Raw genomic sequence first — 25,421 nt, 5'->3', positions numbered from 1 at the left:
TTTCTCGAATTCATGAACAAAGGTCCAATTTATAATTCATGTCACTTTTTTCTGATCTCTTACATAAGAACACAATTAATTATGAACAGAAAGTGGTAATTAAATAAAAAAAAAACTTGAAAATAGGTAGGACAAACAAAAATATAAATACCTGATTAATGTCTTAGGATTAGATTAGCTCCTTCTTGGCATTTCAACTGAGAAACTTTCATAACTTTCCATACCTATAAAAGGAAATGCAAAAAATGGTTAAATTCAACATGCAATATTGTTAAAGAAATGTAAAACACAAACACATTAGGCTATAAAGAATTATTTTTAAAAATTCATACAATTAAATATTTACACATGAAATCGAATCTCAGTTTTTCAAAATACAGATTAATTATTACGTTTATCAGAAGATCTATCAAAAGATTTCATTTTCCATTGACATTAGTATGCAACAGAGATTTTAGATATAATTAAAATTCAAATGTCATAACAACTGAGCATACTTTTTTTGATATGCCAAAAAATTAAGCTTTACATTTTCAAATACCTTATATCCTAAAAAAGCAATATTTTCAGTTTTTAATTTTATAAAAAGGCTCAGAAAAGAATATAGAGGAATGAGAAACATAATCAGTCTTACTAACACACAGAAATGTTCCAATATTTGATATCAAAAGAAATAGAATACAAACATTTTAAGTGAACAGTACAATTAGAAGTTAAATATTAAACTCAGAATAATGAGATCTAATATTCTGCAGCTGCAGCAACAAGAATAAAGAATGAAAAATGCAAATAGAAAATGTCAAGAAGCAGAAACATTGATTTTATACCATAAGTTCATGATTTGTTGTATCAAGACACATTTCTCGAATTCATGAACAAAGGTCCAATTTATAATTCATGTAACTTTTTTCTGATCCCTTACATAAGAACACATTTAATTATGAACAGAAAGTGGTAATTAAATTAAAAAAAACTTGAAAATAGGAAGGTTAAACAAAAATATACATACCTGATTAATGTCTTAGGATTAGATTAGTTCCTTCTTTGCATTTCAACTGAGAAACTTTCATAAATTTCCATACCTATAAAAGGAAATGCAAAAAATGGTTAAATTCAACATGCAGTATTGTTAAAGAAATGTAAAACACAAACACATTAGGCTAAAAAGAATTATTTTTAAAAATTCATACAATTAAATCCCAATCTCAGTTTTTCAAAATACAGATTATTTATTACGTTTATCAGAGAGAAAGCAGATTTCATTTTCCATTGACATTAGTATGCAACAGAGATTTTAGATATAATTAAAATTCAAATGTCATAACAACTGAGCATACTTTTCTTGATATGCCAAAAAATTAAGCTTTACATTTTCAAATACCTTATATTCTAAAAAAGCAATATTTTCAGTTTTTAATTTTATAAAAAGGCCCAGGAAAGAATATAGAGGAATGAGAAACATAATCAGTCTTACTAACACACAGAAATGTTCCAATATTTGATATCAAAAGAAGTAGAATACAAACATTTTAAGTGAACAGTACAATTAGAAGTTAAATATTAAACTCAGAATAATGAGATCTAATATTCTGCAGCTGCAGCAACAAGAATAAAGAATGAAAAATGAAAATAGAAAATGTCAAGAAGCAAAAACATTGATTTTATACCATAAGTTCATGATTTGTTGTATCAAGACACATTTCTCGAATTCATGAACAAAGGTCCAATTTATAATTCATGTAACTTTTTTCTGATCCCTTACATAAGAACACAATTAATTATGAACAGAAAGTGGTAATTAAATAAAAAAAAACCTTGAAAATAGGTAGGACAAACAGAAATATACATACCTGATTAATGTCTTAGGATTAGATTGGCTCATTCTTTGCATTTCAACTGAGAAACTTTCATAACTTTCCATATCTATAATAGGAAATGCAAAAAATGGTTAAATTCAACATGCAATATTGTTAAAGAAATGTAAAACACAAACACATTAGGCTATAAAGAATTATTTTTAAAAATTCATACAATTAAATATTTACACATGAAATCGAATCTGAGTTTTTCAAAATACAGATTAATTATTACGTTTATCAGAAGATCTATCAAAAGATTTCATTTTCCATTGACATTAGTATGCAACAGAGATTTTAGATATAATTAAAATTCAAATGTCATAACAACTGAGCATACTTTTTTTGATATGCCAAAAAATTAAGCTTTACATTTTCAAATACCTTATATCCTAAAAAAGCAATATTTTCAGTTTTTAATTTTATAAAAAGGCTCAGAAAAGAATATAGAGGAATGAGAAACATAATCAGTCTTACTAACACACAGAAATGTTCCAATATTTGATATCAAAAGAAATAGAATACAAACATTTTAAGTGAACAGTACAATTAGAAGTTAAATATTAAACTCAGAATAATGAGATCTAATATTCTGCAGCTGCAGCAACAAGAATAAAGAATGAAAAATGAAAATGTAAAGAAGCAAAAACATTGATTTTATAAAATAAGTTTATGATATGTTGTATCAAGACACATTTCTCGAATTCATGAACAAAGGGCGAATTTATAATTCATGTAACTTTTTTCTGATCCCTTACATAAGAACACAATTAATTATGAACAGAAAGTGGTAATTAAATAAAAAAAAAACTTGAAAATAGGTAGGACAAACAAAAATATACATACCTGATTAATGTCTTAGGATTAGATTAGCTCCTTCTTTGCATTTCAACTGAGAAACTTTCATAACTTTCCATACCTATAAAAGGAAATGCAAAAAATGGTTAAATTCAACATGCAATATTGTTAAAGAAATGTAAAACACAAACACATTAGGCTATAAAGAATTATTTTTAAAAATTCATACAATTAAATATTTACACATGAAATCGAATCTGAGTTTTTCAAAATACAGATTAATTCTTACGTTTATCAGAAGATCTATCAAAAGATTTCATTTTCCATTGACATTAGTATGCAACAGAGATTTTAGATATAATTAAAATTCAAATGTCATAACAACTGAGCATACTTTTTTTGATATGCCAAAAAATTAAGCTTTACATTTTCAAATACCTTATATCCTAAAAAAGCAATATTTTCAGTTTTTAATTTTATAAAAAGGCTCAGAAAAGAATATAGAGGAATGAGAAACATAATCAGTCTTACTAACACACAGAAATGTTGAAATATTTGATATCAAAAGAAATAGAATACAAACATTTTAAGTGAACAGTACAATTAGAAGTTAAATATTAAACTCAGAATAATGAGATCTAATATTCTGCAGCTGCAGCAACAAGAATAAAGAATGAAAAATGCAAATAGAAAATGTCAAGAAGCAGAAACATTGATTTTATACCATAAGTTCATGATTTGTTGTATCAAGACACATTTCTCGAATTCATGAACAAAGGTCCAATTTATAATTCATGTAACTTTTTTCTGATCCCTTACATAAGAACACATTTAATTATGAACAGAAAGTGGTAATTAAATTAAAAAAAAACTTGAAAATAGGAAGGTTAAACAAAAATATACATACCTGATTAATGTCTTAGGATTAGATTAGTTCCTTCTTTGCATTTCAACTGAGAAACTTTCATAAATTTCCATACCTATAAAAGGAAATGCAAAAAATGGTTAAATTCAACATGCAGTATTGTTAAAGAAATGTAAAACACAAACACATTAGGCTAAAAAGAATTATTTTTAAAAATTCATACAATTAAATCCCAATCTCAGTTTTTCAAAATACAGATTATTTATTACGTTTATCAGAGAGAAAGCAGATTTCATTTTCCATTGACATTAGTATGCAACAGAGATTTTAGATATAATTAAAATTCAAATGTCATAACAACTGAGCATACTTTTCTTGATATGCCAAAAAATTAAGCTTTACATTTTCAAATACCTTATATTCTAAAAAAGCAATATTTTCAGTTTTTAATTTTATAAAAAGGCCCAGGAAAGAATATAGAGGAATGAGAAACATAATCAGTCTTACTAACACACAGAAATGTTCCAATATTTGATATCAAAAGAAGTAGAATACAAACATTTTAAGTGAACAGTACAATTAGAAGTTAAATATTAAACTCAGAATAATGAGATCTAATATTCTGCAGCTGCAGCAACAAGAATAAAGAATGAAAAATGAAAATAGAAAATGTCAAGAAGCAAAAACATTGATTTTATACCATAAGTTCATGATTTGTTGTATCAAGACACATTTCTCGAATTCATGAACAAAGGTCCAATTTATAATTCATGTAACTTTTTTCTGATCCCTTACATAAGAACACAATTAATTATGAACAGAAAGTGGTAATTAAATAAAAAAAAACCTTGAAAATAGGTAGGACAAACAAAAATATACATACCTGATTAATGTCTTAGGATTAGATTGGCTCATTTTTTGCATTTCAACTGAGAAACTTTCATAACTTTCCATATCTATAATAGGAAATGCAAAAACTGGTTAAATTCAACATGCAATATTGTTAAAGAAATGTAAAACACAAACACATTAGGCTATAAAGAATTATTTTTAAAAATTCATACAATTAAATATTTACACATGAAATCGAATCTGAGTTTTTCAAAATACAGATTAATTATTACGTTTATCAGAAGATCTATCAAAAGATTTCATTTTCCATTGACATTAGTATGCAACAGAGATTTTAGATATAATTAAAATTCAAATGTCATAACAACTGAGCATACTTTTTTTGATATGCCAAAAAATTAAGCTTTACATTTTCAAATACCTTATATCCTAAAAAAGCAATATTTTCAGTTTTTAATTTTATAAAAAGGCTCAGAAAAGAATATAGAGGAATGAGAAACATAATCAGTCTTACTAACACACAGAAATGTTCTAATATTTGATATCAAAAGAAATAGAATACAAACATTTTAAGTGAACAGTACAATTAGAAGTTAAATATTAAACTCAGAATAATGAGATCTAATATTCTGCAGCTGCAGCAACAAGAATAAAGAATGAAAAATGAAAATAGAAAATGTAAAGAAGCAAAAACATTGATTTTATAAAATAAGTTTATGATATGTTGTATCAAGACACATTTCTCGAATTCATGAACAAAGTGCGAATTTATAATTCATGTAACTTTTTTCTGATTCCTTACATAAGAACACAATTAATTATGAACAGAAAGTGGTAATTAAATAAAAAAAAAAACTTGAAAATAGGTAGGACAAACAAAAATATACATACCTGATTAATGTCTTAGGATTAGATTAGCTCCTTCTTTGCATTTCAACTGAGAAACTTTCATAACTTTCCATACCTATAAAAGGAAATGCAAAAAATGGTTAAATTCAACATGCAATATTGTTAAAGAAATGTAAAACACAAACACATTAGGCTATAAAGAATTATTTTTAAAAATTCATACAATTAAATATTTACACATGAAATCGAATCTGAGTTTTTCAAAATACAGATTAATTATTACGTTTATCAGAAGATCTATCAAAAGATTTCATTTTCCATTGACATTAGTATGCAACAGAGATTTTAGATATAATTAAAATTCAAATGTCATAACAACTGAGCATACTTTTTTTGATATGCCAAAAAATTAAGCTTTACATTTTCAAATACCTTATATCCTAAAAAAGCAATATTTTCAGTTTTTAGTTTTATAAAAAGGCTCAGAAAAGAGTATAGAGGAATGAGAAACATAATCAGTCTTACTAACACACAGAAATGTTCCAATATTTGATATCAAAAGAAATAGAATACAAACATTTTAAGTGAACAGTACAATTAGAAGTTAAATATTAAACTCAGAATAATGAGATCTAATATTCTGCAGCTGCAGCAACAAGAATAAAGAATGAAAAATGCAAATAGAAAATGTCAAGAAGCAGAAACATTGATTTTATACCATAAGTTCATGATTTGTTGTATCAAGACACATTTCTCGAATTCATGAACAAAGGTCCAATTTATAATTCATGTAACTTTTTTCTGATCCCTTACATGAGAACACATTTAATTATGAACAGAAAGTGGTAATTAAATTAAAAAAAACTTGAAAATAGGAAGGTTAAACAAAAATATACATACCTGATTAATGTCTTAGGATTAGATTAGTTCCTTCTTTGCATTTCAACTGAGAAACTTTCATAACTTTCCATACCTATAAAAGGAAATGCAAAAAATGGTTAAATTCAACATGCAATATTGTTAAAGAAATGTAAAACACAAACACATTAGGCTATAAAGAATTATTTTTAAAAATTCATACAATTAAATATTTACACATGAAATCGAATCTGAGTTTTTCAAAATACAGATTAATTATTACGTTTATCAGAAGATCTATCAAAAGATTTCATTTTCCATTGACATTAGTATGCAACAGAGATTTTAGATATAATTAAAATTCAAATGTCATAACAACTGAGCATACTTTTTTTGATATGCCAAAAAATTAAGCTTTACATTTTCAAATACCTTATATCCTAAAAAAGCAATATTTTCAGTTTTTAGTTTTATAAAAAGGCTCAGAAAAGAGTATAGAGGAATGAGAAACATAATCAGTCTTACTAACACACAGAAATGTTCCAATATTTGATATCAAAAGAAATAGAATACAAACATTTTAAGTGAACAGTACAATTAGAAGTTAAATATTAAACTCAGAATAATGAGATCTAATATTCTGCAGCTGCAGCAACAAGAATAAAGAATGAAAAATGCAAATAGAAAATGTCAAGAAGCAGAAACATTGATTTTATACCATAAGTTCATGATTTGTTGTATCAAGACACATTTCTCGAATTCATGAACAAAGGTCCAATTTATAATTCATGTAACTTTTTTCTGATCCCTTACATGAGAACACATTTAATTATGAACAGAAAGTGGTAATTAAATTAAAAAAAACTTGAAAATAGGAAGGTTAAACAAAAATATACATACCTGATTAATGTCTTAGGATTAGATTAGTTCCTTCTTTGCATTTCAACTGAGAAACTTTCATAAATTTCCATACCTATAAAAGGAAATGCAAAAAATGGTTAAATTCAACATGCAGTATTGTTAAAGAAATGTAAAACACAAACACATTAGGCTATAAAGAATTATTTTTAAAAATTCATACAATTAAATATTTACACATGAAATCGAATCTCAGTTTTTCAAAATACAGATTAATTATTAAGTTTATCAAAGAGAAAGCAGATTTCATTTTCCATTGACATTAGTATGCAACAGAGATTTTAGATATAATTAAAATTCAAATGTCATAACAACTGAGCATACTTTTCTTGATATGCCAAAAAATTAAGCTTTACATTTTCAAATACCTTATATCCTAAAAAAGCAATATTTTCAGTTTTTAATTTTATAAAAAGGCTCAGAAAAGAATATAGAGGAATGAGAAACATAATCAGTCTTACTAACACACAGAAATGTTCCAATATTTGATATCAAAAGAAGTAGAATACAAACATTTTAAGTGAACAGTACAATTAGAAGTTAAATATTAAACTCAGAATAATGAGATCTAATATTCTGCAGCTGCAGCAACAAGAATAAAGAATGAAAAATGAAAATAGAAAATGTCAAGAAGCAAAAACATTGATTTTATACCATAAGTTCATGATTTGTTGTATCAAGACACATTTCTCGAATTCATGAACAAAGGTCCAATTTATAATTCATGTAACTTTTTTCTGATCCCTTACATAAGAACACAATTAATTATGAACAGAAAGTGGTAATTAAATAAAAAAAAAACTTGAAAATAGGTAGGACAAACAAAAATATACATACCTGATTAATGTCTTAGGATTAGATTAGCTCCTTCTTTGCATTTCAACTGAGAAACTTTCATAACTTTCCATACCTATAAAAGGAAATGCAAAAGATGGTTAAATTCAACATGCAATATTGTTAAAGAAATGTAAAACACAAACACATTAGGCTATAAAGAATTATTTTTAAAAATTCATACAATTAAATACTTACACATGAAATCGAATCTCAGTTTTTCAAAATACAGATTAATTATTACGTTTATCAGAAGATCTATCAAAAGATTTCATTTTCCATTGACATTAGTATGCAACAGAGATTTTAGATATAATTAAAATTCAAATGTCATAACAACTGAGCATACTTTTTTTGATATGCCAAAAAATTAAGCTTTACATTTTCAAATACCTTATATCCTAAAAAAGCAATATTTTCAGTTTTTAATTTTATAAAAAGGCTCAGAAAAGAATATAGAGGAATGAGAAACATAATCAGTCTTACTAACACACAGAAATGTTCCAATATTTGATATCAAAAGAAATAGAATACAAACATTTTAAGTGAACAGTACAATTAGAAGTTAAATATTAAACTCAGAATAATGAGATCTAATATTCTGCAGCTGCAGCAACAAGAATAAAGAATGAAAAATGCAAATAGAAAATGTCAAGAAGCAGAAACATTGATTTTATACCATAAGTTCATGATTTGTTGTATCAAGACACATTTCTCGAATTCATGAACAAAGGTCCAATTTATAATTCATGTAACTTTTTTCTGATCCCTTACATAAGAACACATTTAATTATGAACAGAAAGTGGTAATTAAATTAAAAAAAACTTGAAAATAGGAAGGTTAAACAAAAATATACATACCTGATTAATGTCTTAGGATTAGATTAGTTCCTTCTTTGCATTTCAACTGAGAAACTTTCATAAATTTCCATACCTATAAAAGGAAATGCAAAAAATGGTTAAATTCAACACGCAGTATTAATAAAGAAATGTAAAACACAAACACATTAGGCTATAAAGAATTATTTTTAAAAATTCATACAATTAAATCCCAATCTCAGTTTTTCAAAATACAGATTATTTATTACGTTTATCAGAGAGAAAGCAGATTTCATTTTCCATTGACATTAGTATGCAACAGAGATTTTAGATATAATTAAAATTCAAATGTCATAACAACTGGGCATACTTTTCTTGATATGCCAAAAAATTAAGCTTTACATTTTCAAATACCTTATATCCTAAAAAAGCAATATTTTCAGTTTTTAATTTTATAAAAAGGCTCAGAAAAGAATATAGAGGAATGAGAAACATAATCAGTCTTACTAACACACAGAAATGTTCCAATATTTGATATCAAAAGAAATAGAATACAAACATTTTAAGTGAACAGTACAATTAGAAGTTAAATATTAAACTCAGAATAATGAGATCTAATATTCTGCAGCTGCAGCAACAAGAATAAAGAATGAAAAATGAAAATAGAAAATGTCAAGAAGCAAAAACATTGATTTTATACCATAAGTTCATGATTTGTTGTATCAAGACACATTTCTCGAATTCATGAACAAAGGTCCAATTTATAATTCATGTAACTTTTTTCTGATCCCTTACATAAGAACACAATTAATTATGAACAGAAAGTGGTAATTAAATAAAAAAAAAAACTTGAAAAGAGGTAGGACAAACAAAAATATACATACCTGATTAATGTCTTAGGATTAGATTAGCTCCTTCTTTGCATTTCAACTGAGAAACTTTCATAACTTTCCATACCTATAAAAAGAAATGCAAAAAATGGTTAAATTCAACATGCAATATTGTTAAAGAAATGTAAAACACAAACACATTAGGCTATAAAGAATTATTTTTAAAAATTCATACAATTAAATCCCAATCTCAGTTTTTCAAAATACAGATTAATTATTAAGTTTATCAGAGAGAGAGCAGATTTCATTTTCCATTGACATTAGTATGCAACAGATATTTTAGATATAATTAAAATTCAAATGTCATAACAACTGAGCATACTTTTTTTGATATGCCAAAAAATTAAGCTTTACATTTTCAAATACCTTATATCCTAAAAAAGAAATATTTTCAGTTTTTAATTTTATAAAAAGGCTCAGAAAAGAATATAGAGGAATGAGAAACATAATCAGTCTTACTAACACACAGAAATGTTCCAATATTTGATATCAAAAGAAATAGAATACAAACATTTTAAGTGAACAGTACAATTAGAAGTTAAATATTAAACTCAGAATAATGAGATCTAATATTCTGCAGCTGCAGCAACAAGAATAAAGAATGAAAAATGAAAATAGAAAATGTCAAGAAGCAAAAACATTGATTTTATAAAATAAGTTTATGATATGTTGTATCAAGACAGATTTCTCGAATTCATGAACAAAGGTCCAATTTATAATTCATGTAACTTTTTTCTGATCCCTTACATAAGAACACAATTAATTATGAACAGAAAGTGGTAATTAAATAAAAAAAAACTTGAAAATAGGTAGGACAAACAAAAATATACATACCTGATTAATGTCTTAGGATTAGATTAGCTCCTTCTTTGCATTTCAACTGAGAAACTTTCATAACTTTCCATACCTATAAAAGGAAATGCAAAAAATGGCTAAATTCAACATGCAGTATTGTTAAAGAAATGTAAAACACAAACACATTAGGCTATAAAGAATTATTTTTAAAAATTCATACAATTAAATCCCAATCTCAGTTTTTCAAAATACAGATTATTTATTACGTTTATCAGAGAGAAAGCAGATTTCATTTTCCATTGACATTAGTATGCAACAGAGATTTTAGATATAATTAAAATTCAAATGTTATAACAACTGGGCATACTTTTCTTGATATGCCAAAAAATTAAGCTTTACATTTTCAAATACCTTATATCCTAAAAAAGCAATATTTTCAGTTTTTAATTTTATAAAAAGGCTCAGAAAAGAATATAGAGGAATGAGAAACATAATCAGTCTTACTAACACACAGAAATGTTCCAATATTTGATATCAAAAGAAATAGAATACAAACATTTTAAGTGAACAGTACAATTAGAAGTTAAATATTAAACTCAGAATAATGAGATCTAATATTCTGCAGCTGCAGCAACAAGAATAAAGAATGAAAAATGAAAATAGAAAATGTCAAGAAGCAAAAACATTGATTTTATACCATAAGTTCATGATTTGTTGTATCAAGACACATTTCTCGAATTCATGAACAAAGGTCCAATTTATAATTCATGTAACTTTTTTCTGATCCCTTACATAAGAACACAATTAATTATGAACAGAAAGTGGTAATTAAATAAAAAAAAAAACTTGAAAAGAGGTAGGACAAACAAAAATATACATACCTGATTAATGTCTTAGGATTAGATTAGCTCCTTCTTTGCATTTCAACTGAGAAACTTTCATAACTTTCCATACCTATAAAAGGAAATGCAAAAAATGGTTAAATTCAACATGCAATATTGTTAAAGAAATGTAAAACACAAACAGATTAGGCTATAAAGAATTATTTTTAAAAATTCATACAATTAAATCCCAATCTCAGTTTTTCAAAATACAGATTAATTATTAAGTTTATCAGAGAGAGAGCAGATTTCATTTTCCATTGACATTAGTATGCAACAGATATTTTAGATATAATTAAAATTCAAATGTCATAACAACTGAGCATACTTTTTTTGATATGCCAAAAAATTAAGCTTTACATTTTCAAATACCTTATATCCTAAAAAAGAAATATTTTCAGTTTTTAATTTTATAAAAAGGCTCAGAAAAGAATATAGAGGAATGAGAAACATAATCAGTCTTACTAACACACAGAAATGTTCCAATATTTGATATCAAAAGAAATAGAATACAAACATTTTAAGTGAACAGTACAATTAGAAGTTAAATATTAAACTCAGAATAATGAGATCTAATATTCTGCAGCTGCAGCAACAAGAATAAAGAATGAAAATAGAAAATGTCAAGAAGCAAAAACATTGATTTTATAAAATAAGTTTATGATATGTTGTATCGAGACACATTTCTCGAATTCATGAACAAAGGTCCAATTTATAATTCATGTAACTTTTTTCTGATCCCTTACATAAGAACACAATTAATTATGAACAGAAAGTGGTAATTAAATAAAAAAAAAACTTGAAAATAGGTAGGACAAACAAAAATATACATACCTGATTAATGTCTTAGGATTAGATTAGCTCCTTCTTTGCATTTCAACTGAGAAACTTTCATAACTTTCCATACCTATAAAAGGAAATGCAAAAAATGGCTAAATTCAACATGCAGTATTGTTAAAGAAATGTAAAACACAAACACATTAGGCTATAAAGAATTATTTTTAAAAATTCATACAATTAAATATTTACACATGAAATCGAATCTCAGTTTTTCAAAATACAGATTAATTATTACGTTTATCAGAGAGAAAGCAGATTTCATTTTCCATTGACATTAGTATGCAACAGAGATTTTAGATATAATTAATATTCAAATGTCATAACAACTGAGCATACTTTTTTTGATATGCCAAAAAATTAAGCTTTACATTTTCAAATACCTTATATTCTAAAAAAGCAATATTTTCAGTTTTTAATTTTATAAAAAGGCCCAGGAAAGAATATAGAGGAATGAGAAACATAATCAGTCTTACTAACACACAGAAATGTTCCAATATTTGATATCAAAAGAAATAGAATACAAACATTTTAAGTGAACAGTACAATTAGAAGTTAAATATTAAACTCAGAATAATGAGATCTAATATTCTGCAGCTGCAGCAACAAGAATAAAGAATGAAAAATGAAAATAGAAAATGTCAAGAAGCAAAAACATTGATTTTATAAAATAAGTTCATGATTTGTTGTATCAAGACACATTTCTCGAATTCATAAACAAAGGTCCAATTTATAATTCATGTAACTTTTTTCTGATCCCTTACATAAGAACACATTTAATTATGAACAGAAAGTGGTAATTAAATTAAAAAAAACTTGAAAATAGGAAGGTTAAACAAAAATATACATACCTGATTAATGCCTTAGGATTAGATTAGTTCCTTCTTTGCATTTCAACTGAGAAACTTTCATAAATTTCCATACCTATAAAAGGAAATGCAAAAAATGGTTAAATTCAACATGCAGTATTGTTAAAGAAATGTAAAACACAAACACATTAGGCTATAAAGAATTATTTTTAAAAATTCATACAATTAAATCCCAATCTCAGTTTTTCAAAATACAGATTATTTATTACGTTTATCAGAGAGAAAGCAGATTTCATTTTCCATTGACATTAGTATGCAACAGAGATTTTAGATATAATTAAAATTCAAATGTCATAACAACTGGGCATACTTTTCTTGATATGCCAAAAAATTAAGCTTTACATTTTCAAATACCTTATATCCTAAAAAAGCAATATTTTCAGTTTTTAATTTTATAAAAAGGCTCAGAAAAGAATATAGAGGAATGAGAAACATAATCAGTCTTACTAACACACAGAAATGTTCCAATATTTGATATCAAAAGAAATAGAATACAAACATTTTAAGTGAACAGTACAATTAGAAGTTAAATATTAAACTCAGAATAATGAGATCTAATATTCTGCAGCTGCAGCAACAAGAATAAAGAATGAAAATAGAAAATGTCAAGAAGCAAAAACATTGATTTTATAAAATAAGTTTATGATATGTTGTATCAAGACACATTTCTCGAATTCATGAACAAAGGTCGAATTTATAATTCATGTAACTTTTTTCTGATCCCTTACATAAGAACACAATTAATTATGAACAGAAAGTGGTAATTAAATAAAAAAAAACTTCAAAATAGGTAGGACAAACAAAAATATACATACCTGATTAATGTCTTAGGATTAGATTAGCTCCTTCTTTGCATTTCAACTGAGAAACTTTCATAACTTTCCATACCTATAAAAGGAAATGCAAAAAATGGTTAAATTCAACATGCAATATTGTTAAAGAAATGTAAAACACAAACACATTAGGCTATAAAGAATTATTTTTAAAAATTCATACAATTAAATATTTACACATGAAATCGAATCTCAGTTTTTTAAAATACAGATTAATTATTAAGTTTATCAAAGAGAAAGCAGATTTCATTTTCCATTGACATTAGTATGCAACAGAGATTTTAGATATATATAAAATTCAAATGTCATAACAACTGAGCATACTTTTCTTGATATGCCAAAAAATTAAGCTTTACATTTTCAAATACCTTATATTCTAAAAAAGCAATATTTTCAGTTTTTAATTTTATAAAAAGGCCCAGGAAAGAATATAGAGGAATGAGAAACATAATCAGTCTAACTAACACACAGAAATGTTCCAATATTTGATATCAAAAGAAATAGAATACAAACATTTTAAGTGAACAGTACAATTAGAAGTTAAATATTAAACTCAGAATAATGAGATCTAATATTCTGCAGCTGCAGCAACAAGAATAAAGAATGAAAAATGAAAATAGAAAATGTCAAGAAGCAAAAACATTGATTTTATACCATAAGTTCATGATTTGTTGTATCAAGACACATTTCTCGAATTCATGAACAAAGGTCCAATTTATAATTCATGTAACTTTTTTCTGATCCCTTACATAAGAACACAATTAATTATGAACAGAAAGTGGTAATTAAATAAAAAAAAAAAACTTGAAAATAGGTAGGACAAACAAAAATATACATACCTGATTAATGTCTTAGGATTAGATTAGCTCCTTCTTTGCATTTCAACTGAGAAACTTTCATAACTTTCCATACCTATAAAAGGAAATGCAAAAAATGGCTAAATTCAACATGCAGTATTGTTAAAGAAATGTAAAACACAAACACATTAGGCTATAAAGAATTATTTTTAAAAATTCATACAATTAAATATTTACACATGAAATCGAATCTCAGTTTTTCAAAATACAGATTAATTATTACGTTTATCAGAGAGAAAGCAGATTTCATTTTCCATTGACATTAGTATGCAACAGAGATTTTAGATATAATTAATATTCAAATGTCATAACAACTGAGCATACTTTTCTTGATATGCCAAAAAATTAAGCTTTACATTTTCAAATACCTTATATCCTAAAAAAGCAATATTTTCAGTTTTTAATTTTATAAAAAGGCTTAGAAAAGAATATAGAGGAATGAGAAACATAATCAGTCTTACTAACACACAGAAATGTTCCAATATTTGATATCAAAAGAAGTAGAATACAAACATTTTAAGTGAACAGTACAATTAGAAGTTAAATATTAAACTCAGAATAATGAGATCTAATATTCTGCAGCTGCAGCAACAAGAATAAAGAATGAAAAATGAAAATAGAAAATGTCAAGAAGCAAAAACATTGATTTTATACCATAAGTTCATGATTTGTTGTATCAAGACACATTTCTCGAATTCATGAACAAAGGTCCAATTTATAATTCATGTCACTTTTTTCTGATCCCTTACATAAGAACACAATTAATTATGAACAGAAAGTGATAATTAAATAAAAAAAAAACTTGAAAATAGGTAGGACAAACAAAAATATACATACCTGATTAATGTCTTAGGATTAGATTAGCTCCTTCTTTCCATTTCAACTGAGAAACTTTCATAACTTTCCATACCTATAAAAGGAAATGCAAAAAATGGTTAAATTCAACATGCAATATTGTTAAAGAAATGTAAAACACAAACACATTAGGCTATAAAGAATTATTTTTAAAAATTCATACAATTAAATATTTACACATGAAATCGAATCTCAGTTTTTCAAAATACAGATTAATTATTACGTTTATCAGAAGATCTATCAAAAGATTTCATTTTCCATTGACATTAGTATGCAACAGAGATTTTAGATATAATTAAAATTCAAATGTCATAACAACTGAGCATACTTTTCTTGATATGCCAAAAAATTAAGCTTTACATTTTCAAATACCTTATATCCTAAAAAAGCAATATTTTCAGTTTTTAATTTTATAAAAAGGCTCAGAAAAGAATATAGAGGAATGAGAAACATAATCAGTCTTACTAACACACAGAAATGTTCCAATATTTGATATCAAAAGAAATAGAATACAAACATTTTAAGTGAACAGTACAATTAGAAGTTAAATATTAAACTCAGAATAATGAGATCTAATATTCTGCAGCTGCAGCAACAAGAATAAAGAATGAAAAATGCAAATAGAAAATGTCAAGAAGCAAAAACATTGATTTTATACCATAAGTTCATGATTTGTTGTATCAAGACACATTTCTCGAATTCATGAACAAAGGTCGAATTTATAATTCATGTAACTTTTTTCTGATCCCTTACATAAGAACACAACTAATTATGAACAGAAAGTGGTAATTAAATAAAAAAAAAACCTTGAAAATAGGTAGGACAAACAAAAATATACATACCTGATTAATGTCTTAGGATTAGATTAGCTCCTTCTTTCCATTTCAACTGAGAAACTTTCATAACTTTCCATACCTATAAAAGGAAATGCAAAAATGGTTAAATTCAACATGCAATATTGTTAAAGAAATGTAAAACACAAACACATTAGGCTATAAAGAATTATTTTTAAAAATTCATACAATTAAATATTTACACATGAAATCGAATCTCAGTTTTTCAAAATACAGATTAATTATTACGTTTATCAGAAGATCTATCAAAAGATTTCATTTTCCATTGACATTAGTATGCAACAGAGATTTTAGATATAATTAAAATTCAAATGTCATAACAACTGAGCATACTTTTCTTGATATGCCAAAAAATTAAGCTTTACATTTTCAAATACCTTATATTCTAAAAAAGCAATATTTTCAGTTTTTAATTTTATAAAAAGGCCCAGGAAAGAATATAGAGGAATGAGAAACATAATCAGTCTTACTAACACAGAGAAATGTTCCAATATTTGATATCAAAAGAAGTAGAATACAAAAATTTTAAGTGAACAGTACAATTAGAAGTTAAATATTAAACTCAGAATAATGAGATCTAATATTCTGCAGCTGCAGCAACAAGAATAAAGAATGAAAATAGAAAATGTCAAGAAGCAAAAACATTGATTTTATAAAATAAGTTTATGATATGTTGTATCAAGACACATTTCTCGAATTCATGAACAAAGGTCGAATTTATAATTCATGTAACTTTTTTCTGATCCCTTACATAAGAACACAATTAATTATGAACAGAAAGTGGTAATTAAATAAAAAAAAACTTCAAAATAGGTAGGACAAACAAAAATATACATACCTGATTAATGTCTTAGGATTAGATTAGCTCCTTCTTTGCATTTCAACTGAGAAACTTTCATAACTTTCCATACCTATAAAAGGAAATGCAAAAAATGGTTAAATTCAACATGCAATATTGTTAAAGAAATGTAAAACACAAACACATTAGGCTATAAAGAATTATTTTTAAAAATTCATACAATTAAATATTTACACATGAAATCGAATCTCAGTTTTTTAAAATACAGATTAATTATTAAGTTTATCAAAGAGAAAGCAGATTTCATTTTCCATTGACATTAGTATGCAACAGAGATTTTAGATATATATAAAATTCAAATGTCATAACAACTGAGCATACTTTTCTTGATATGCCAAAAAATTAAGCTTTACATTTTCAAATACCTTATATTCTAAAAAAGCAATATTTTCAGTTTTTAATTTTATAAAAAGGCCCAGGAAAGAATATAGAGGAATGAGAAACATAATCAGTCTAACTAACACACAGAAATGTTCCAATATTTGATATCAAAAGAAATAGAATACAAACATTTTAAGTGAACAGTACAATTAGAAGTTAAATATTAAACTCAGAATAATGAGATCTAATATTCTGCAGCTGCAGCAACAAGAATAAAGAATGAAAAATGAAAATAGAAAATGTCAAGAAGCAAAAACATTGATTTTATACCATAAGTTCATGATTTGTTGTATCAAGACACATTTCTCGAATTCATGAACAAAGGTCCAATTTATAATTCATGTAACTTTTTTCTGATCCCTTACATAAGAACACAATTAATTATGAACAGAAAGTGGTAATTAAATAAAAAAAAAAAACTTGAAAATAGGTAGGACAAACAAAAATATACATACCTGATTAATGTCTTAGGATTAGATTAGCTCCTTCTTTGCATTTCAACTGAGAAACTTTCATAACTTTCCATACCTATAAAAGGAAATGCAAAAAATGGCTAAATTCAACATGCAGTATTGTTAAAGAAATGTAAAACACAAACACATTAGGCTATAAAGAATTATTTTTAAAAATTCATACAATTAAATATTTACACATGAAATCGAATCTCAGTTTTTCAAAATACAGATTAATTATTACGTTTATCAGAGAGAAAGCAGATTTCATTTTCCATTGACATTAGTATGCAACAGAGATTTTAGATATAATTAATATTCAAATGTCATAACAACTGAGCATACTTTTCTTGATATGCCAAAAAATTAAGCTTTACATTTTCAAATACCTTATATCCTAAAAAAGCAATATTTTCAGTTTTTAATTTTATAAAAAGGCTTAGAAAAGAATATAGAGGAATGAGAAACATAATCAGTCTTACTAACACACAGAAATGTTCCAATATTTGATATCAAAAGAAGTAGAATACAAACATTTTAAGTGAACAGTACAATTAGAAGTTAAATATTAAACTCAGAATAATGAGATCTAATATTCTGCAGCTGCAGCAACAAGAATAAAGAATGAAAAATGAAAATAGAAAATGTCAAGAAGCAAAAACATTGATTTTATACCATAAGTTCATGATTTGTTGTATCAAGACACATTTCTCGAATTCATGAACAAAGGTCCAATTTATAATTCATGTCACTTTTTTCTGATCCCTTACATAAGAACACAATTAATTATGAACAGAAAGTGATAATTAAATAAAAAAAAAACTTGAAAATAGGTAGGACAAACAAAAATATACATACCTGATTAATGTCTTAGGATTAGATTAGCTCCTTCTTTCCATTTCAACTGAGAAACTTTCATAACTTTCCATACCTATAAAAGGAAATGCAAAAAATGGTTAAATTCAACATGCAATATTGTTAAAGAAATGTAAAACACAAACACATTAGGCTATAAAGAATTATTTTTAAAAATTCATACAATTAAATATTTACACATGAAATCGAATCTCAGTTTTTCAAAATACAGATTAATTATTACGTTTATCAGAAGATCTATCAAAAGATTTCATTTTCCATTGACATTAGTATGCAACAGAGATTTTAGATATAATTAAAATTCAAATGTCATAACAACTGAGCATACTTTTCTTGATATGCCAAAAAATTAAGTTTTACATTTTCAAATACCTTATATCCTAAAAAAGCAATATTTTCAGTTTTTAATTTTATAAAAAGGCTCAGAAAAGAATATAGAGGAATGAGAAACATAATCAGTCTTACTAACACACAGAAATGTTCCAATATTTGATATCAAAAGAAATAGAATACAAACATTTTAAGTGAACAGTACAATTAGAAGTTAAATATTAAACTCAGAATAATGAGATCTAATATTCTGCAGCTGCAGCAACAAGAATAAAGAATGAAAAATGCAAATAGAAAATGTCAAGAAGCAAAAACATTGATTTTATACCATAAGTTCATGATTTGTTGTATCAAGACACATTTCTCGAATTCATGAACAAAGGTCGAATTTATAATTCATGTAACTTTTTTCTGATCCCTTACATAAGAACACAACTAATTATGAACAGAAAGTGGTAATTAAATAAAAAAAAAACCTTGAAAATAGGTAGGACAAACAAAAATATACATACCTGATTAATGTCTTAGGATTAGATTAGCTCCTTCTTTCCATTTCAACTGAGAAACTTTCATAACTTTCCATACCTATAAAAGGAAATGCAAAAATGGTTAAATTCAACATGCAATATTGTTAAAGAAATGTAAAACACAAACACATTAGGCTATAAAGAATTATTTTTAAAAATTCATACAATTAAATATTTACACATGAAATCGAATCTCAGTTTTTCAAAATACAGATTAATTATTACGTTTATCAGAAGATCTATCAAAAGATTTCATTTTCCATTGACATTAGTATGCAACAGAGATTTTAGATATAATTAAAATTCAAATGTCATAACAACTGAGCATACTTTTCTTGATATGCCAAAAAATTAAGCTTTACATTTTCAAATACCTTATATTCTAAAAAAGCAATATTTTCAGTTTTTAATTTTATAAAAAGGCCCAGGAAAGAATATAGAGGAATGAGAAACATAATCAGTCTTACTAACACAGAGAAATGTTCCAATATTTGATATCAAAAGAAGTAGAATACAAAAATTTTAAGTGAACAGTACAATTAGAAGTTAAATATTAAACTCAGAATAATGAGATCTAATATTCTGCAGCTGCAGCAACAAGAATAAAGAATGAAAAATGAAAATAGAAAATGTCAAGAAGCAAAAACATTGATTTTATACCATAAGTTCATGATTTGTTGTATCAAGACACATTTCTCGAATTCATGAACAAAGGTCCAATTTATAATTCATGTCACTTTTTTCTGATCTCTTACATAAGAACACAATTAATTATGAACAGAAAGTGGTAATTAAATAAAAAAAAAAACTTGAAAATAGGTAGGACAAACAAAAATATAAATACCTGATTAATGTCTTAGGATTAGATTAGCTCCTTCTTGGCATTTCAACTGAGAAACTTTCATAACTTTCCATACCTATAAAAGGAAATGCAAAAAATGGTTAAATTCAACATGCAATATTGTTAAAGAAATGTAAAACACAAACACATTAGGCTATAAAGAATTATTTTTAAAAATTCATACAATTAAATATTTACACATGAAATCGAATCTCAGTTTTTCAAAATACAGATTAATTATTACGTTTATCAGAAGATCTATCAAAAGATTTCATTTTCCATTGACATTAGTATGCAACAGAGATTTTAGATATAATTAAAATTCAAATGTCATAACAACTGAGCATACTTTTTTTGATATGCCAAAAAATTAAGCTTTACATTTTCAAATACCTTATATCCTAAAAAAGCAATATTTTCAGTTTTTAATTTTATAAAAAGGCTCAGAAAAGAATATAGAGGAATGAGAAACATAATCAGTCTTAATAACACACAGAAATGTTCCAATATTTGATATCAAAAGAAATAGAATACAAACATTTTAAGTGAACAGTACAATTAGAAGTTAAATATTAAACTCAGAATAATGAGATCTAATATTCTGCAGCTGCAGCAACAAGAATAAAGAATGAAAAATGAAAATAGAAAATGTCAAGAAGCAAAAACATTGATTTTATAAAATAAGTTTATGATATGTTGTATCAAGACACATTTCTCGAATTCATGAACAAAGGTCGAATTTATAATTCATGTAACTTTTTTCTGATCCCTTACATAAGAACACAATTAATTATGAACAGAAAGTGGTAATTAAATAAAAAAAAACTTGAAAATAGGTAGGACAAACAAAAATATACATACCTGATTAATGTCTTAGGATTAGATTAGCTCCTTCTTTGCATTTCAACTGAGAAACTTTCATAACTTTCCATACCTATAAAAGGAAATGCAAAAAATGGTTAAATTCAACATGCAATATTGTTAAAGAAATGTAAAACACAAACACATTAGGCTATAAAGAATTATTTTTAAAAATTCATACAATTAAATATTTACACATGAAATCGAATCTCAGTTTTTCAAAATACAGATTAATTATTAAGTTTATCAAAGAGAAAGCAGATTTCATTTTCCATTGACATTAGTATGCAACAGAGATTTTAGATATAATTAAAATTCAAATGTCATAACAACTGAGCATACTTTTCTTGATATGCCAAAAAATTAAGCTTTACATTTTCAAATACCTTATATTCTAAAAAAGCAATATTTTCAGTTTTTAATTTTATAAAAAGGCCCAGGAAAGAATATAGAGGAATGAGAAACATAATCAGTCTTACTAACACAGAGAAATGTTCCAATATTTGATATCAAAAGAAGTAGAATACAAAAATTTTAAGTGAACAGTACAATTAGAAGTTAAATATTAAACTCAGAATAATGAGATCTAATATTCTGCAGCTGCAGCAACAAGAATAAAGAATGAAAAATGAAAATAGAAAATGTCAAGAAGCAAAAACATTGATTTTATACCATAAGTTCATGATTTGTTGTATCAAGACACATTTCTCGAATTCATGAACAAAGGTCCAATTTATAATTCATGTCACTTTTTTCTGATCTCTTACATAAGAACACAATTAATTATGAACAGAAAGTGGTAATTAAATAAAAAAAAAACTTGAAAATAGGTAGGACAAACAAAAATATAAATACCTGATTAATGTCTTAGGATTAGATTAGCTCCTTCTTGGCATTTCAACTGAGAAACTTTCATAACTTTCCATACCTATAAAAGGAAATGCAAAAAATGGTTAAATTCAACATGCAATATTGTTAAAGAAATGTAAAACACAAACACATTAGGCTATAAAGAATTATTTTTAAAAATTCATACAATTAAATATTTACACATGAAATCGAATCTCAGTTTTTCAAAATACAGATTAATTATTACGTTTATCAGAAGATCTATCAAAAGATTTCATTTTCCATTGACATTAGTATGCAACAGAGATTTTAGATATAATTAAAATTCAAATGTCATAACAACTGAGCATACTTTTTTTGATATGCCAAAAAATTAAGCTTTACATTTTCAAATACCTTATATCCTAAAAAAGCAATATTTTCAGTTTTTAATTTTATAAAAAGGCTCAGAAAAGAATATAGAGGAATGAGAAACATAATCAGTCTTACTAACACACAGAAATGTTCCAATATTTGATATCAAAAGAAATAGAATACAAACATTTTAAGTGAACAGTACAATTAGAAGTTAAATATTAAACTCAGAATAATGAGATCTAATATTCTGCAGCTGCAGCAACAAGAATAAAGAATGAAAAATGCAAATAGAAAATGTCAAGAAGCAGAAACATTGATTTTATACCATAAGTTCATGATTTGTTGTATCAAGACACATTTCTCGAATTCATGAACAAAGGTCCAATTTATAATTCATGTAACTTTTTTCTGATCCCTTACATAAGAACACATTTAATTATGAACAGAAAGTGGTAATTAAATTAAAAAAAACTTGAAAATAGGAAGGTTAAACAAAAATATACATACCTGATTAATGTCTTAGGATTAGATTAGTTCCTTCTTTGCATTTCAACTGAGAAACTTTCATAAATTTCCATACCTATAAAAGGAAATGCAAAAAATGGTTAAATTCAACATGCAGTATTGTTAAAGAAATGTAAAACACAAACACATTAGGCTAAAAAGAATTATTTTTAAAAATTCATACAATTAAATCCCAATCTCAGTTTTTCAAAATACAGATTATTTATTACGTTTATCAGAGAGAAAGCAGATTTCATTTTCCATTGACATTAGTATGCAACAGAGATTTTAGATATAATTAAAATTCAAATGTCATAACAACTGAGCATACTTTTCTTGATATGCCAAAAAATTAAGCTTTACATTTTCAAATACCTTATATTCTAAAAAAGCAATATTTTCAGTTTTTAATTTTATAAAAAGGCCCAGGAAAGAATATAGAGGAATGAGAAACATAATCAGTCTTACTAACACACAGAAATGTTCCAATATTTGATATCAAAAGAAGTAGAATACAAACATTTTAAGTGAACAGTACAATTAGAAGTTAAATATTAAACTCAGAATAATGAGATCTAATATTCTGCAGCTGCAGCAACAAGAATAAAGAATGAAAAATGAAAATAGAAAATGTCAAGAAGCAAAAACATTGATTTTATACCATAAGTTCATGATTTGTTGTATCAAGACACATTTCTCGAATTCATGAACAAAGGTCCAATTTATAATTCATGTAACTTTTTTCTGATCCCTTACATAAGAACACAATTAATTATGAACAGAAAGTGGTAATTAAATAAAAAAAAACCTTGAAAATAGGTAGGACAAACAAAAATATACATACCTGATTAATGTCTTAGGATTAGATTGGCTCATTCTTTGCATTTCAACTGAGAAACTTTCATAACTTTCCATATCTATAATAGGAAATGCAAAAAATGGTTAAATTCAACATGCAATATTGTTAAAGAAATGTAAAACACAAACACATTAGGCTATAAAGAATTATTTTTAAAAATTCATACAATTAAATATTTACACATGAAATCGAATCTGAGTTTTTCAAAATACAGATTAATTATTACGTTTATCAGAAGATCTATCAAAAGATTTCATTTTCCATTGACATTAGTATGCAACAGAGATTTTAGATATAATTAAAATTCAAATGTCATAACAACTGAGCATACTTTTTTTGATATGCCAAAAAATTAAGCTTTACATTTTCAAATACCTTATATCCTAAAAAAGCAATATTTTCAGTTTTTAATTTTATAAAAAGGCTCAGAAAAGAATATAGAGGAATGAGAAACATAATCAGTCTTACTAACACACAGAAATGTTCCAATATTTGATATCAAAAGAAATAGAATACAAACATTTTAAGTGAACAGTACAATTAGAAGTTAAATATTAAACTCAGAATAATGAGATCTAATATTCTGCAGCTGCAGCAACAAGAATAAAGAATGAAAAATGAAAATGTAAAGAAGCAAAAACATTGATTTTATAAAATAAGTTTATGATATGTTGTATCAAGACACATTTCTCGAATTCATGAACAAAGGGCGAATTTATAATTCATGTAACTTTTTTCTGATCCCTTACATAAGAACACAATTAATTATGAACAGAAAGTGGTAATTAAATAAAAAAAAAACTTGAAAATAGGTAGGACAAACAAAAATATACATACCTGATTAATGTCTTAGGATTAGATTAGCTCCTTCTTTGCATTTCAACTGAGAAACTTTCATAACTTTCCATACCTATAAAAGGAAATGCAAAAAATGGTTAAATTCAACATGCAATATTGTTAAAGAAATGTAAAACACAAACACATTAGGCTATAAAGAATTATTTTTAAAAATTCATACAATTAAATATTTACACATGAAATCGAATCTGAGTTTTTCAAAATACAGATTAATTATTACGTTTATCAGAAGATCTATCAAAAGATTTCATTTTCCATTGACATTAGTATGCAACAGAGATTTTAGATATAATTAAAATTCAAATGTCATAACAACTGAGCATACTTTTTTTGATATGCCAAAAAATTAAGCTTTACATTTTCAAATACCTTATATCCTAAAAAAGCAATATTTTCAGTTTTTAGTTTTATAAAAAGGCTCAGAAAAGAGTATAGAGGAATGAGAAACATAATCAGTCTTACTAACACACAGAAATGTTCCAATATTTGATATCAAAAGAAATAGAATACAAACATTTTAAGTGAACAGTACAATTAGAAGTTAAAT

The 25,421-nt window shown here is 25.5% G+C and overlaps 1 long non-coding RNA gene across 1 annotated transcript; it reads right to left on the bottom strand.

Moving 5' to 3' along the window:
* Window positions 1-18,855: 18,855 nt before the first annotated feature.
* LOC129959998 (uncharacterized) lies at window positions 18,856-20,664 on the bottom strand. The gene is made up of 3 exons (XR_008783496.1): window positions 20,590-20,664; window positions 19,731-19,803; window positions 18,856-18,943 (listed from the first exon to the last, which is right to left on the bottom strand). It is a non-coding gene; the product is annotated as an uncharacterized LOC129959998 (long non-coding RNA).
* Window positions 20,665-25,421: the final 4,757 nt, after the last annotated feature.

The sequence above is a fragment of the Argiope bruennichi genome, chromosome X2 (genome assembly GCF_947563725.1).
Source record: "Argiope bruennichi chromosome X2, qqArgBrue1.1, whole genome shotgun sequence".
In the NCBI taxonomy this organism is placed as follows: domain Eukaryota; kingdom Metazoa; phylum Arthropoda; class Arachnida; order Araneae; family Araneidae; genus Argiope; species Argiope bruennichi.
This window is presented reverse-complemented; position numbering and strand designations above follow the sequence as displayed.